Here is a 12,676-nt window from a genome sequence, read left to right as displayed (position 1 = left end):
ATCATTTAACTGAGAGGGCTGCTGCTCCCTGGTCCAGAACCACATGTGAGGGCCTGGTGAGTGTGAACACAGTATAATTTAATCTGGTTTTTCAGCCTGGCCTTATTATGACACCATGCTTGAGAAAAAAAAAAATTAAAATCCTAACTGGTTCCTAGGTTCTATTCAAAAACATGTGCCACTGGAATAAATTTTGAGAAGTGCTATCAACTTTAGTCTGCCATTAACTCTCCCTTCCTTTTGACTTTAAAAATTAATCAATTAAGTGCTCAGTTCCTGTCCAAGTGGTCCAATAATTACACAGGTTTTTTTTCAGGTAAAGAGGGAGGAAAGTCTTACTAGGAGCTTCTGCTGTATAGCTGTGATTCATAGCTTAACATTTTGATTAATAATATCCTTCAATATTGAGGTGCTATAAGGAAGTTTTTCAATATATTGCCCCAGCACCATGTCCTTTCCTCTAGGTCTCTCTCCCCAGTCCTTCAGTTCCCCTGATGAAATTAAGGACTGGTATTCACAGAATCATAGAATCAAAGAATGGTTTGGGTCGGAAGGGACCTTTGAAGGTCATCTAGTCCAAGCCCAAGGGACACCTTCAACCAGATCAGACTGCTCAGAGCCTCCATCCAACCTGATTTTGAATATGACCAATGATGGGGCATCCACAATATCTCTGGACAACCTGTTCCAGTGTTTCATCACCCTCATAGTAGAAAATTTCTTCCTTATGTCCAACCTAAACCTACCCTCTTTCAGTTTAAAATCGTTGCTCCTCATCCTGTCACTACAGGCCTTGATAAAAAGCCTCTCTTTGCCTGCCCTACAGAAACTGTTCCAGACAAATGTCCCTCTATCATCTCTATGTTTTTACTCCTCTCCTCATGATCCATCACCTACTCTACTTACAGTGTAGATTTGTTCACTGTTTGGCTTTTGTACTTTATTAAACAATTTTAAATATTTAGGGCATTAGATTCTTCTAAAGCTATTCTGTTCTTATTTATTAAAAAAAAAAAAAAGGTGACAACAATCTCAGGTATTTTTTTCACCATTGAAAAACCTTCAACCACATAACCACCTCCAAAATAGGTTCCCTCAGAACCACATAGCACCTTCCCAAATGAGACTGTTACATGATTCTAGACATTTTCTAGTTCATTTTTTCTTCTGCCTTTTTCTACTCTGGGTTGTAACCATTCAAGAACTGCAGAAAATGAAAAATGCCTTTAAAAATTAATCCTGTGCCAGATCTAAGTACAAAAGTGACTATCAACGAAAAACTTTATTTGTCCTTTAGGACTTGCGCAATGGCTATGATCAATCATATCACACAAACTCTGAATGCATTGGCATTCAGGTATGCGTATACATACACATGCATGACACAGTGGAGAATGTCTGCATATTTTTCAAAAGTTCACTATAAATAATACTTTGACTTGTAATTTTGCATCATTCTCCTGTTCCTTCTTGCTAGCATTGTAGGGCTGTTTGCATCTTAAGTGACTTACACTTCACAACTTTTTCTTTTCACAATACTTTTAAGAGGTCTTTAATCTTTGAGTTAAGAATCAAGCATCTTTGAGAATGGCACAATTCTGCTATGCGGACTATAACCACAACCAGTGACAGTGAATACTGTTCAGATACTGCCAGGGGTTAACAAGTGCCACCATCACTAAGAGAAACACAATGCAGGGTCCTGGAAAGACTTTTCTAATCAAGGTTGAGCTTAGGGTTTGAAGTGTTTTTCTTTAAAAAAAAAAAAAAAAAAACCTCTGAAAAAAAAATCACCAGCTGCCTGAAAGGAAGCAATTTTGAAATTATAACTTTTATAATCTCCATGTATATACATACAGAGCAATAAATCTCTAATATCTCTATGTCCCTATCTATTTAGAGCACTAAAATAGGCAAATATATTTGAAACTGATGCCCTGATTCCACAAAACAACTACTGAATTTCTGAATCCTTCACTCTCAACTATTTCCCTTCAATCTGACAGGAATTTTCTTTCTCATATGTTTTAAACAGTTTAAAGGCCTCCTGTCACTCTAACGACACCCTTTCCTAAACCCCACAACATCACACAGGCTGTCCCTCATGCTTCTAGGAACTTCCAATAGCTTCCTCATCAGTACTTGCCTGTCCCAACTCATCTTCAGTGCCCTGACTGAGAAAGCATTTTAACCTGCAACTTAGTATTAGCAGGTGCACCAACTGCATATTTAGTATTTGCAGGTGAAATTTCTTCCCATACAGCCAGCACTAGGCCAGCTCTGAACGCAGCACGCACCAATTAAACTGCAGTGGGTAGGCAGGAGCTATTCATTTAAGCTGATAGAAGCATCCTTTAGAAGCCACTCAGCCAGATTCTGGCTGCAACAGTATCCTAATTCCCCCAACTTTGCTTATTCGCCGCATAAAGGCAGCAGAATATATCTAAGCCTGTATCGCTTTACAACTTGCCAATAACACTCATTTTATGGGTCAAAGTGCAAAATGACATTAGGAACTTTCAGAAAGCAGCAAGTTCTGCCCATTTTTTCCTTTGACATCAGAGATACTCTTTAGTTTTGACCCTTGAGACTCCTCCAAAGGCGCGGAATAATGTAACTGCACTGCGGAGCCTGAGCGTGCCTTTCACTTCAGCTGTCAGTTCAGTAAGATGGGAGCAGTGCTACATAGCTAGAGCTAATTAATTTGATTCAATCTTTTGGAAGGCTCTCACCTTGTATATAAAACTGTATTAGAGATTATTTTCAGGGATTATATTTGCCTTAAAAAGCTTCATCTTACAGCACCACTTTTTCAAAAGCTGATAACCAATACACTGTTAAACGAAGGCTGTATTTTCAAAATCTAAAGTAGGGATTCAGCCTTCAGGGCTATATTGACAATGCATACCTTAGCACTGCACTGAAAATATACTTTGAGGGCAAACCCTTCACGATACTGAGGATGAGAGCAGGGTGACTGATTTGAGTACAGATTAGGATTCCATTTTGCACACGACTGAGGAATCTCTATGTTCTGCAGCACTGTTGTCATTGCTATTTAGAGGACATCGCTGTTTCACTTTGTTACAAAACATGCTGTGTGATCTAAATAAATATCTGTGCATGCTTAGTCTGTTAATGATGCAGAAGAAATGGAGTCAATTGGATTTTCTCCCATGAATACTATGTTGGTGTTTTGTGGATTATTTGAGAAGAAGTTATACATAAAAGTCTGGTGAGTAGGCTAGGCAAACCATTGCTAGCATGTGGTTTTCTTACAAACTCACACATTATAGCTGTTGTGCCACACCATTGATCAGCTAAACTGCATGCACTGGAGAAAAAGTGTTGTTTAAAACATCAATAAGGGAAAAAAATCTCCTCTCAACGTCTTCTAGGAGCAGAAAGGACAAACTTAACAGCCTCCTAGTATTTCGGAGCAGAGATCAACAGGACAGAAAATAAGAGGCCGTCTATAAAGGAAACAAAACTTCAGAGGTAGTGTCAAGAACAAGGGAAACAATCTTCACTATGTAGACAGCTTAAAGGTCTCTTGAAAACAAGCCAAGCAGCTGGGCAGACTATGGAATAGAGAGGGTGCTCCAGATGAAAAAGTCTAAAAGAGAGTAGAATATATTCATTTTTCAAACCCTACGAGCCAGGAGTAAACAAACGATTCAGCTACAAAGGTTTCTCTTTCCCCTATTTCTGCAGCATTGCAAACAACTTCTAGAGGAGATGCAAGAAAATCAGAAGCATCCAATCCAGCTATTATCTGCTCTTGATGACAGGACAACTCCAGAGCCAACCCAGGATTTCCCAAGCCAAACCTATCATGTGGTAGAGTAAGATACAGGTATCTATCTGACCCTTTCAACAATTACCAGTATCTGCTTTTCTAAATTCTCTCTGTTTTCAAATAAATAACTCCAGTGACTAAAGAGAAAGTAAAATGCTAGTGGAAAGTAATTAATTCTCATCCCACAAGTAAGAAAAAAAATTTCAAGGGGAAAAGTAAATGTAAAGAGGGCAAATAATTCCTTTTATTCTTTTAAAAACTCCTTCTTGGTCATAGAGCTCCACTAGTGGAGGCTGTGGATGGGGAGGGGGAGGAGAAGGAGGAACAGATTCTGTAAAGTACTAAAGAAACCAGGAAGAGTGGAGAAAGGATGGCTGAGAACAGCCATGAGGAGGCCCAGCTAAAGAGTGAAGAAAGGAGAAATTAGTAAGAGAGAAAAGCATGGATCTTTCCAAAGCCCATTGCAAGTAACGAAAGGATCACCAACAAAGCCTCTTCATTCATGGTACTTCAGTGGGTATCTGACAGTTCTCAGAAGCACTATCTATTTATGCCCAGAAGAAATCAGAAAAATACAGTAGAAAAGAGAATGGAAACAGTAAAGGTTTACACTAGGGTCAGAGGCTGGAGGAGTATAGTATATTGTCTCTCTGTTGGCGAGAGATGCCAATGAAAACTGATGGCTTAAGAAGCTACATTTTTCTCTGATCTCCTCCAGATGCTATGTTACCAGAAGAAATTAAAAATGAGGTATTAGCTGTGCTCAGGCACCTGCCTTAAGCTTCACTTGAAAGCAATCCCACAGGGAAGGCTTAATCAAAAGCTCCACTGCCCCCACGACTTAGGCAGGATTCAAGTGATCCACTGGAGAGACATCTGTGATTTTGCTCCCAAGTCTTGCTGCATTTCTGCCTCTCCAACAACCATTTTGCCCTGCACACATTTTTTGAAGCCTTTCCCTTCTAGGGGAGAAGCCTTAAGGAAGCCTCCTTCTTCAGTTTGGGTGCCTGGGTAGCCAGATCGATTCCCCTGCATGCTCCTGGCAGCCACTCTACCCAGGCAGCAGCACAGGCTACTAACAGACCTCCCCCTCAGACAGCATCCTTGGGCCACAGCTTTAAAGTTGAGGTCTCATTTACCTCTGCAGTTTTACAAACAATGGTTGCCTGGGGACAACGATCTGGTCAATAGAGATGAGCTCTAAATGTGGCCCATGATTTCATTCACCGGAGCTGAAAAGCAAAGAGGAGACACTGAGTGTGGCTTTATAGCAAAACAAATCATTTTGCTTTTGGGTCACTAGAGTGCAGTGTCACAAGACAGTAAAAGCCCAGTGTGCCTTCTACATGGTAGCTGTCTGATGATCTGATACTGATGTAAGGATGTTTGCTTTATTCTTGCTAATAAAAGAAAATATAACTCACACCTAGCAGTCCTGCTGGAAATCCCATTGAAGAGGGCAGAAATTAAGTAGATGCAGAAGGTCAAGACTATATTTTCCCTTGTAAAGATTATCTTTCTATAATCAGCACTGGGAAGTAAAGAGTGTAGGGAAAGCATATAAGCACTGAGAAAAACTGTGCAGGTCCTCTTATGTAGCATCAAAAATTCAGGCTTGATTATTCCAATTCCTTTTACAATCAGGAGAACTGTATAAACAGAATAAAGTACGTTTACAGAAGTTCAGCTGGCATAAACTGGCTCTGCTCCATTTAAAGGAAAATTATTTTGCCAGCTTACATTAGCCAGCTGTCTACATTTTATCAACGTCCTCTGAGAACATCTTTGTTTTTCTCTCACTCAGATAAGATACTTTCAACACACTTAAGATACATTCAACTTTATCTTTCTTAAGAAAACAGCGTTCTTCTAAAAGCGATTCAGAAATGAAAACGAAAGGAAGGCCTATCTGACGGGCTAATATCTGCCCACATCATTATTACTAATTACACGTACAGCTTCTTCAGTGGCATACGGTTATAAACAAGATTAAGAACACAATGGGTGGAGACTGGAAGAACATAAATAATAGTTCTAGAGAGCAGCAGGGCATGATAGATATGTGTGGTAAACTGGCGAAAAGATGGAGTTAAATGCAAAGTCTTACCCCATTAAAATCTGAACAAAATTTACAGCTATTTAAGGAGGGGGAAAAAAGACTTTTCAAAAGTTTCCATTAAAATGGGGGGAGGAAAAACAACAATAGCAACAACAACAAGAAAATATTTATTTCACCTACCCCTTCTTCCTCCTTCCACAAGGACAACAAATAGTTCTGTGTTCAGGGCACTTGACCAAGACAGAGAAAACCAAAGTACAACCTTCTGCTCTCATTAACTTCACTCGGGGCTTTGACAAGATCTCCCACATCCCAGGTGGGCATCTTTTCACTTGATTAATTCTGTGTGGACAGTCAAATCAGCCCTTCATTTGCAAGAGAAACTGCAGCTTGTGTTTGCTGGAAAACCGTAGTTTCAGCAATGCAATCTTCTTCTCAGTCCCAAATAGCTATATTATGAAATTCCTATCCAGATTTAATGATTTCCATGCAGTTAAAAAAAAAAAAAAAAAAAAGAGGGAAAATCTGCATACAAACTGTATTAAGGTCTTTTGGATTAGGCCCAAATGGGGGTGGATTCTTCCAGGCAGAGAGTCATCCTGGCCTAAACAATGACTAAGAAGGAAAAGACTTTATGTATCATGACTAGAATTCCTCCTCATCACACATAATCAATTAAATTCAGGGCTATAAAATCATTAATAGCAGAAGCCAGAGACAGATTCTTCTATTAAGGTACTTGTTGATCTTAAAAACGCATCATCAAAATTACCTATACATGCAACTCTGAATGAGCTGAAACACTTGTGTGCTGCACTTCAGTTCTAAAGCAAGTCCACACACTGTGGAATGCAGAAAGTTAATTCTGGGTTAGCCAGGCCTAGAGCCTCTTCGCAAAAGCTGTATTTCAGACGCTTATGTCAAAAAGCAAGTAAGGACCAGGAAGGGTCAACTGCAGACTCAGAAAGCCGTTTAATGCTTCTCAGATGGTTTGTAAACTACTTCTCCACCTACTTCTAGCCCAAGACTCCCAGGCTTCCTCTTGGGTCAGTGAGCCTTAAAATGACCCATCGCTCAGGACGCTGCAAATGGGCACATATTCTCCATCAAATGCAATAAAGGAATTACACAAACTTTTGGTACTGCTCTGCACTCAAGTCCTTTACAGTACATGCTGATAATGCAACAACATATGAAGTCCATTTAGTCGTATCCTTATCAGATACAGAATCATAGAATCATAGAACGGTTAGGGACCTTCAAAGGTCAGCTAGTGCAACCCTCCTGCAAGGAGCAGGGACATCCCCAACTAGATCAGGTTGCTCAGAGCCTCATCCAACCTGGCCTTGAATGTTTCCAGGGATGGGACATCCACCACCTCTCCTGGCAACCTGTTCCAGCGTTCTACAATCCTCAGTGTAAAAAATTTTTTCCTAATATGTAATCTAAATCTACCTCCCTCTATTTTGAAACCTTGTCCTGCCACAACAGACCCTATTGAACAGTCTCTCTCCACCTTTCCTGTAGGCCCCCTTGAGGTAGTGGAAGACCGCTATCAGGTCTCTCTGGAGCCTCCTCTTCTGCAGGCTGAACAGCCCCAACTCTCTCAGCCTGTCCTCATAGGAGAGGTGCTCCAGCCCTCTTATCATCTTCACAGCCCTCCTCTGGACCCTCTCCAACTGGTCCATGTCCTTCTTATGTTGGGGGCTCCAGAACTGGACACAGTACTCCAGGTGGGGTCTCACCAGGGCAGAGCAGAGGGGCAGAATCACCTCCCTCGACTTGCTGGCCCCACTCCTCTTGATGCAGCCCAGGATGCTGTTGGCCTTCTGGGCTGCAAGGACACATTGCCTGCTCACGTTAAACTTCTCATCCACCATCACTCCCAAGTCCTTCTCCTCAGGGCTGCTCTCAATCCATTCTCTGCCCAGCCTGTATTTGTGCCTGGGATTGCCATGACCCAGGTGCAGGACCTTGCACTTGGCCTGGTTGAACTTCATGAGGTTTGCACAGGCCCACCATTCCAGCCTGTCAAGGTCCCTCTGGATGGCATCCTTCGTCTCCAGCATATCCACGGCACCACATAGCTTGGTGTCATCATCGAACTTGCTGAGGGTGCACTCTATCCCACTGTCCATGTCACTGACAAAGATGCGGAACAGGTTTGAACTTTTTCCTATGAGCTAACATGGTACAGCCTCCTGCCGCTTCTACTTGTAGTCAGCTCAGATATTGTGTTTTTTTACAGTGGCAAGGAATGAAACTGCCAGGTGTCTGGCAATAATTAAGTACATTTCAATAGGCACTACTGTTTTGCATCCATAATTTTGTACAGGTGACATTTGAATTATTCCTACTGTTCACGGTGCAGTTTTCTTAAGACTTCAGCCATATACACTCTTGTTGTGGTTTTGTTTAGTGAGGGGGGGCCTAAGGTGGTAGCTTCTGTGGGAAACTGCTAGAAGTCGCTCCCCTTTCTTCAGTGGACTCGGCCGGGCCTAGGGCAGACCCGCTGCTGGCCAAGGCCGAGCCAATTGGTAGCAGAATGTTCTGTGATAACGCCTCTGCAATAATATATTTAAGAAGGGGAAAACAGAAAAAAAAAGAGAGAAGAGAAGATGTGAAGAAGCTAAGCAGGGGCAGAGGCGCAGAGGGGGAGGCGCAGACCTCATGGGCCTTGCAGGCCTCACCCTCTGGCCTCTTGCCAGGCAGCCGACTGGGCCTGACTTGGCCCAGCCTGGCTGCAAGAAGTGGAGAGGAGATGATATGGATGATGTGAAGAGATTCTGAGAGGCGTCTGCCAGCCGGTTGTGAAGAACTTTTCTTGTGAGAGGAACGGCTGCAGACGCCAAGGTCAGTGAAGAAGGAGGGGGAGGAGTAATGCGGCTCCTGGCCAAGATTTCCCTGCAGCCTGTGGTGACAACCATGGTGGAGCAGGTTGTCCCCCTGCAGCCCATGGAGGTCCACGGAGGAGCAGAGATCCACCTGGAGCCTATGAAGGACCCCACACCGGGAGAGGTGGATGCCTGTCCTTATCTCAAACCTCGAGCCGTTTTTCTTATATTATCTCTCCCTATTCTCTTGGAGGGTGGGGGGAGTGAGAGAGAGACTGCGTAGTCTGGTCCTGATCGGGGCTGAACTACGACAACTCCGTACAGATAGAAAGCACCAATGGCTCCATAGCTGGTAACTATCAAAGGATATCCTCCTCTTCCTCTGTTTCTTTCCTTCCTATTTTCTTATACTTTAAGAAAGCCCTGTGGTTTATGACAAGATTTTGTACACCTTTGCCTTCATGGTTTACATAGAGTCAGGGTGGAAGGAAATTCAAGCTACAGCACTTACTGAATGCAATTCAATCTGATTTATCAGACAGGATTGTTGAAACACCTCTGGAAGACAGCAGCTCTTGGCTCAGTCCTCATGTATTTTACAGGAATATCAGTACAACAAATTGACTTACTGAGTTTCCTGATACGACAACTCATTCAATCAAATCCTTCAGACAAAAAAAATCTGCAAAGAGACGCATACATCAAATAGTGCATGCCACAAACCATATACAGTAACATCTGCAAATAGGTTTACAAGCATGCACTTCTACAGCTTGATGCTGTCACAGTGGGGGAAATGTTAAATATTAAATAAATATTAAATAAATACATTTGCACAGCTAGTGTCCTGCAGTCCAAACCTTTCTCCTCGTCAGGCAGATTCTGTTGATTTCCTGTATATGTCAAAGAGGTATAACAAACATACATTATTGGCTGCAAGTCTTTTGATCAGGAAGCACTTTGCTTGGCAATCTAGGTAATACATTTTTAATTTGTGACCTCAATTACAAAGGAAAGGCAACATGCCAGATACTATAAAAGTTATTATCACTATCAAAAGAAGCCTATCAGTTTTGCAACAGACTCTTTGCACAGTTATTCCTTTAAATACACACACACATTTGCTACCACTATACATGAGCTCTCTCCCTTCACTGAAGCTTGGACAGAAGCAGTGTCACTAAGGGTCTCTCATTTTTAAGTCTAGTAAGACAAATTAAAGTTTACTCTTGATTTACTTTCAATTTGTTTGGCTCTATGTCTCATCATTTGTACATGATCTACTTAGGCTTTAAGCTTCTTCAAGCAGAGACTGTTCCTTTATCTTTCTGTACAACTTCCAGCATATTTTGAAGTCATGCTTGTAGTAAACAGTAATGCTGAATGGACCAGATATTAGCAAAGGTTTTGGCTAATTCACTTCTCTGTGCATCCATTACACAGTAAGTATTTGCTAAAATTATTCTGTACAAGGGAAAGAAGCTACTGTTTGTAAGTTGAGTGCACTCTTAAACAGGCAGGGTGTCTTTAGGACTTGAATTTATTCATTTGTAAAGAACAAAATCTTCACTAAATACCAGAAGCCTGCATTAGAACAGCAACAATGCAGAAGTTTGAATAAAAACTTGCATGCACGCTGGTATAAAGAACATATATAGGAACAAAAGACTTTATCCATATACACGAACAAAGCAGCACAGAACAAAGCCCTTTTCTTTACAGACCCTCAAATGCATTTTAAGAAACATGCTGTGATTCAGAAAAGTCTACTGGACTTAGAAAAAGGAACTGAATTATGGAAATCCAGTGGCTTCTGTATGCAAGACATTTTGTGGCTAGGACATCACAACAGCATTAAAAACTTTGGGTCTTTGGGAAAACAAATAGTCAAGTCTATTGAAAAAAAAAACACTACCAGTTCAGGAATAGTTTCTACTGAGATCATATTCAATACCACAGGGGAGAAGATAAAACTAAAATAAAGAATTCTCTTCCTAATCTTTTTCCTAAGTGGACTTCTGGTGAATACTCCCATAAGTCAGGCAGAGTCACAGACATACAGTTGTGGCAAGGGACGACCAGACACCACGCGCAGGGTGGAGTCTGCGCCTTGGACCATCTTTGTAAATGCACCCAAGTAACTCATCGCCTCCCTCTTTCAAAGACACCAGTGTTCACCGAATGACATCAGAATATAAGACAGTAAATTTTAAGGTCACATTTTAGAAGGTATTAAGATGCCTTGGTATTTCAGAAAACAGGCTTTATTCCCATCCAAAAGATAGTTAAAAGGACCCAGTGATGGTGCATTCCTCTGAGTCTACCCTTCTGGAGTCATCTTCCCTCATAAACTTTACCAGCCCCAGTGAGGATGGGCACCCAATTAAGCCTTGATAAAGCGGTAATGAAGGAAGCAATCTTTAAAGCATCTGTAATAAAATGTACTTCTCATGGTTGTTTGTCTGTATATTCAGATAATGATTTCAGGACTGGAAAGGTTTTGTTTTTTTTTTCATTTTCTCATTTTATTAAAAGCTCTCACATTTCACCTTTAAGGCATTACTGCAAATTTTATCTTATTAATTAACTGCTCATATGGTAATCATTTTACACCACATTAAGTAACATTCTAATTTGTTTTAATGCCCTTACTTCATGAGAATAAAATGTAGCGTATATAGAAGTTATGAACTCATTTACATATTCACTATATAGGCTTGTAATCTGGTTTTAGGTAAAAACAGTGAGTATGTGTGAAAAAAAATATAGGAGGAATATACATGCTGGACAGAATAAGAAAAGCAACACAATAAACTGTCAAACTGAGAAGAATGAAGATGAGACATCAATCCAGCAGGCATCAATTCCACATTGTTATGTACATCACTGAATGCTTTCTGCTGCTTCAGTTGGGCTGGAAAAAAAGCAAGATAGAAGTAAGAACCTGATTAAACACATGACTGAATATACCAGGGATGACAGATTCAATGAATGTGTTTCTTTCTATTTAGACAGGGGAATCATCTTTAGTTTGTGTGTGTGAGTAGTAAAGAATTTTTGGGAGTGGTGGAGAAGAAACTGTCAGAGCTGCTGGCCCTGTGCTGCGCAGTGACTCTCTCCATGGCCCTAAGTCATCCGTGAAATTCACGCAGCACTGAAACAGAGGGTACTCTCTTCCCGACACATTTCTTCTGCTTTTGCAGGATATGACTCCATGCTTGGCTCCATTATAGTTCATTAAACCATAAGTTAAGAACAAAAAAGCAGTAAAGCAGCCATGTCATGAATATTCAAATTTCCCTGCAAAAAAAATCAGGGACTTGGAAATTGTACATGTATTTAAAAAAAAAATCAGTTTAGCCTTTATATATAACATTCCCCTACAAACACCATAATAACAAGAATATTTGTCCTTCTATGTCCTACTCGTGTACACTAAAGCATATTAATGACTGGAAATGAACAGCATAAATTGAACTCACAGCTGTTTGCATTATTCTTGGTGGCTCTCAATATTCCCAGAGCTACCATTTGGAAACTATTACTTTTCTGTCACTCACTACTCTCCTGCAGAAGGTCTAATGAAGTATGTAGGTCAACTTTCTGTCTTTGTCTTAGAAAGAAGAACTAACATATTTTTCATCACCTGATCTGACTTTTATTGCTGTACCAACTTGGTTACACACTTCAGGATATTAGATTTTGAAAGAATTACGTACTGTGGAAAGACTGAGATAAGCTATAGACATAAAAAAAAACTGAATGAGATTTATGATTTTATTCCCTCACCAGGAGGACAGAGTGGCTGAGGGCCTCTATAGACAGATGGGAGCAGCCTCATGGTCACAAGCCCTGGTCCTCATGGGGGACTTCAACCACCCCAGTATCTGTCGGCAGGACAATACAGGAGTGTACAAGCAATCCAGGAGGTTCCTGGAATGTGTGGACGATAACTTCCTCCTGCAAGTGACAGAGGAGCCAACA

At 41.0% G+C, this 12,676-nt stretch overlaps 1 protein-coding gene and 1 pseudogene across 2 annotated transcripts in view; both read right to left on the bottom strand.

Moving 5' to 3' along the window:
- The window catches only part of NKAIN3 (sodium/potassium transporting ATPase interacting 3), a 380,195-nt gene that overhangs the window by 307,592 nt on the left and 59,927 nt on the right, over positions 1-12,676 (bottom strand). The gene's annotated exons all lie outside the window — the stretch shown is intronic.
- Positions 7,118-7,738, bottom strand: LOC147601775 (uncharacterized; annotated as a pseudogene).

This window comes from Chlamydotis macqueenii, chromosome 2, assembly GCF_036417535.1.
Source record: "Chlamydotis macqueenii isolate bChlMac1 chromosome 2, bChlMac1.mat, whole genome shotgun sequence".
Classification (NCBI taxonomy): domain Eukaryota; kingdom Metazoa; phylum Chordata; class Aves; order Otidiformes; family Otididae; genus Chlamydotis; species Chlamydotis macqueenii.
The sequence above is the reverse complement of the archived record's forward strand: the minus strand, read 5'-3'. Positions and strand labels throughout refer to the sequence as shown.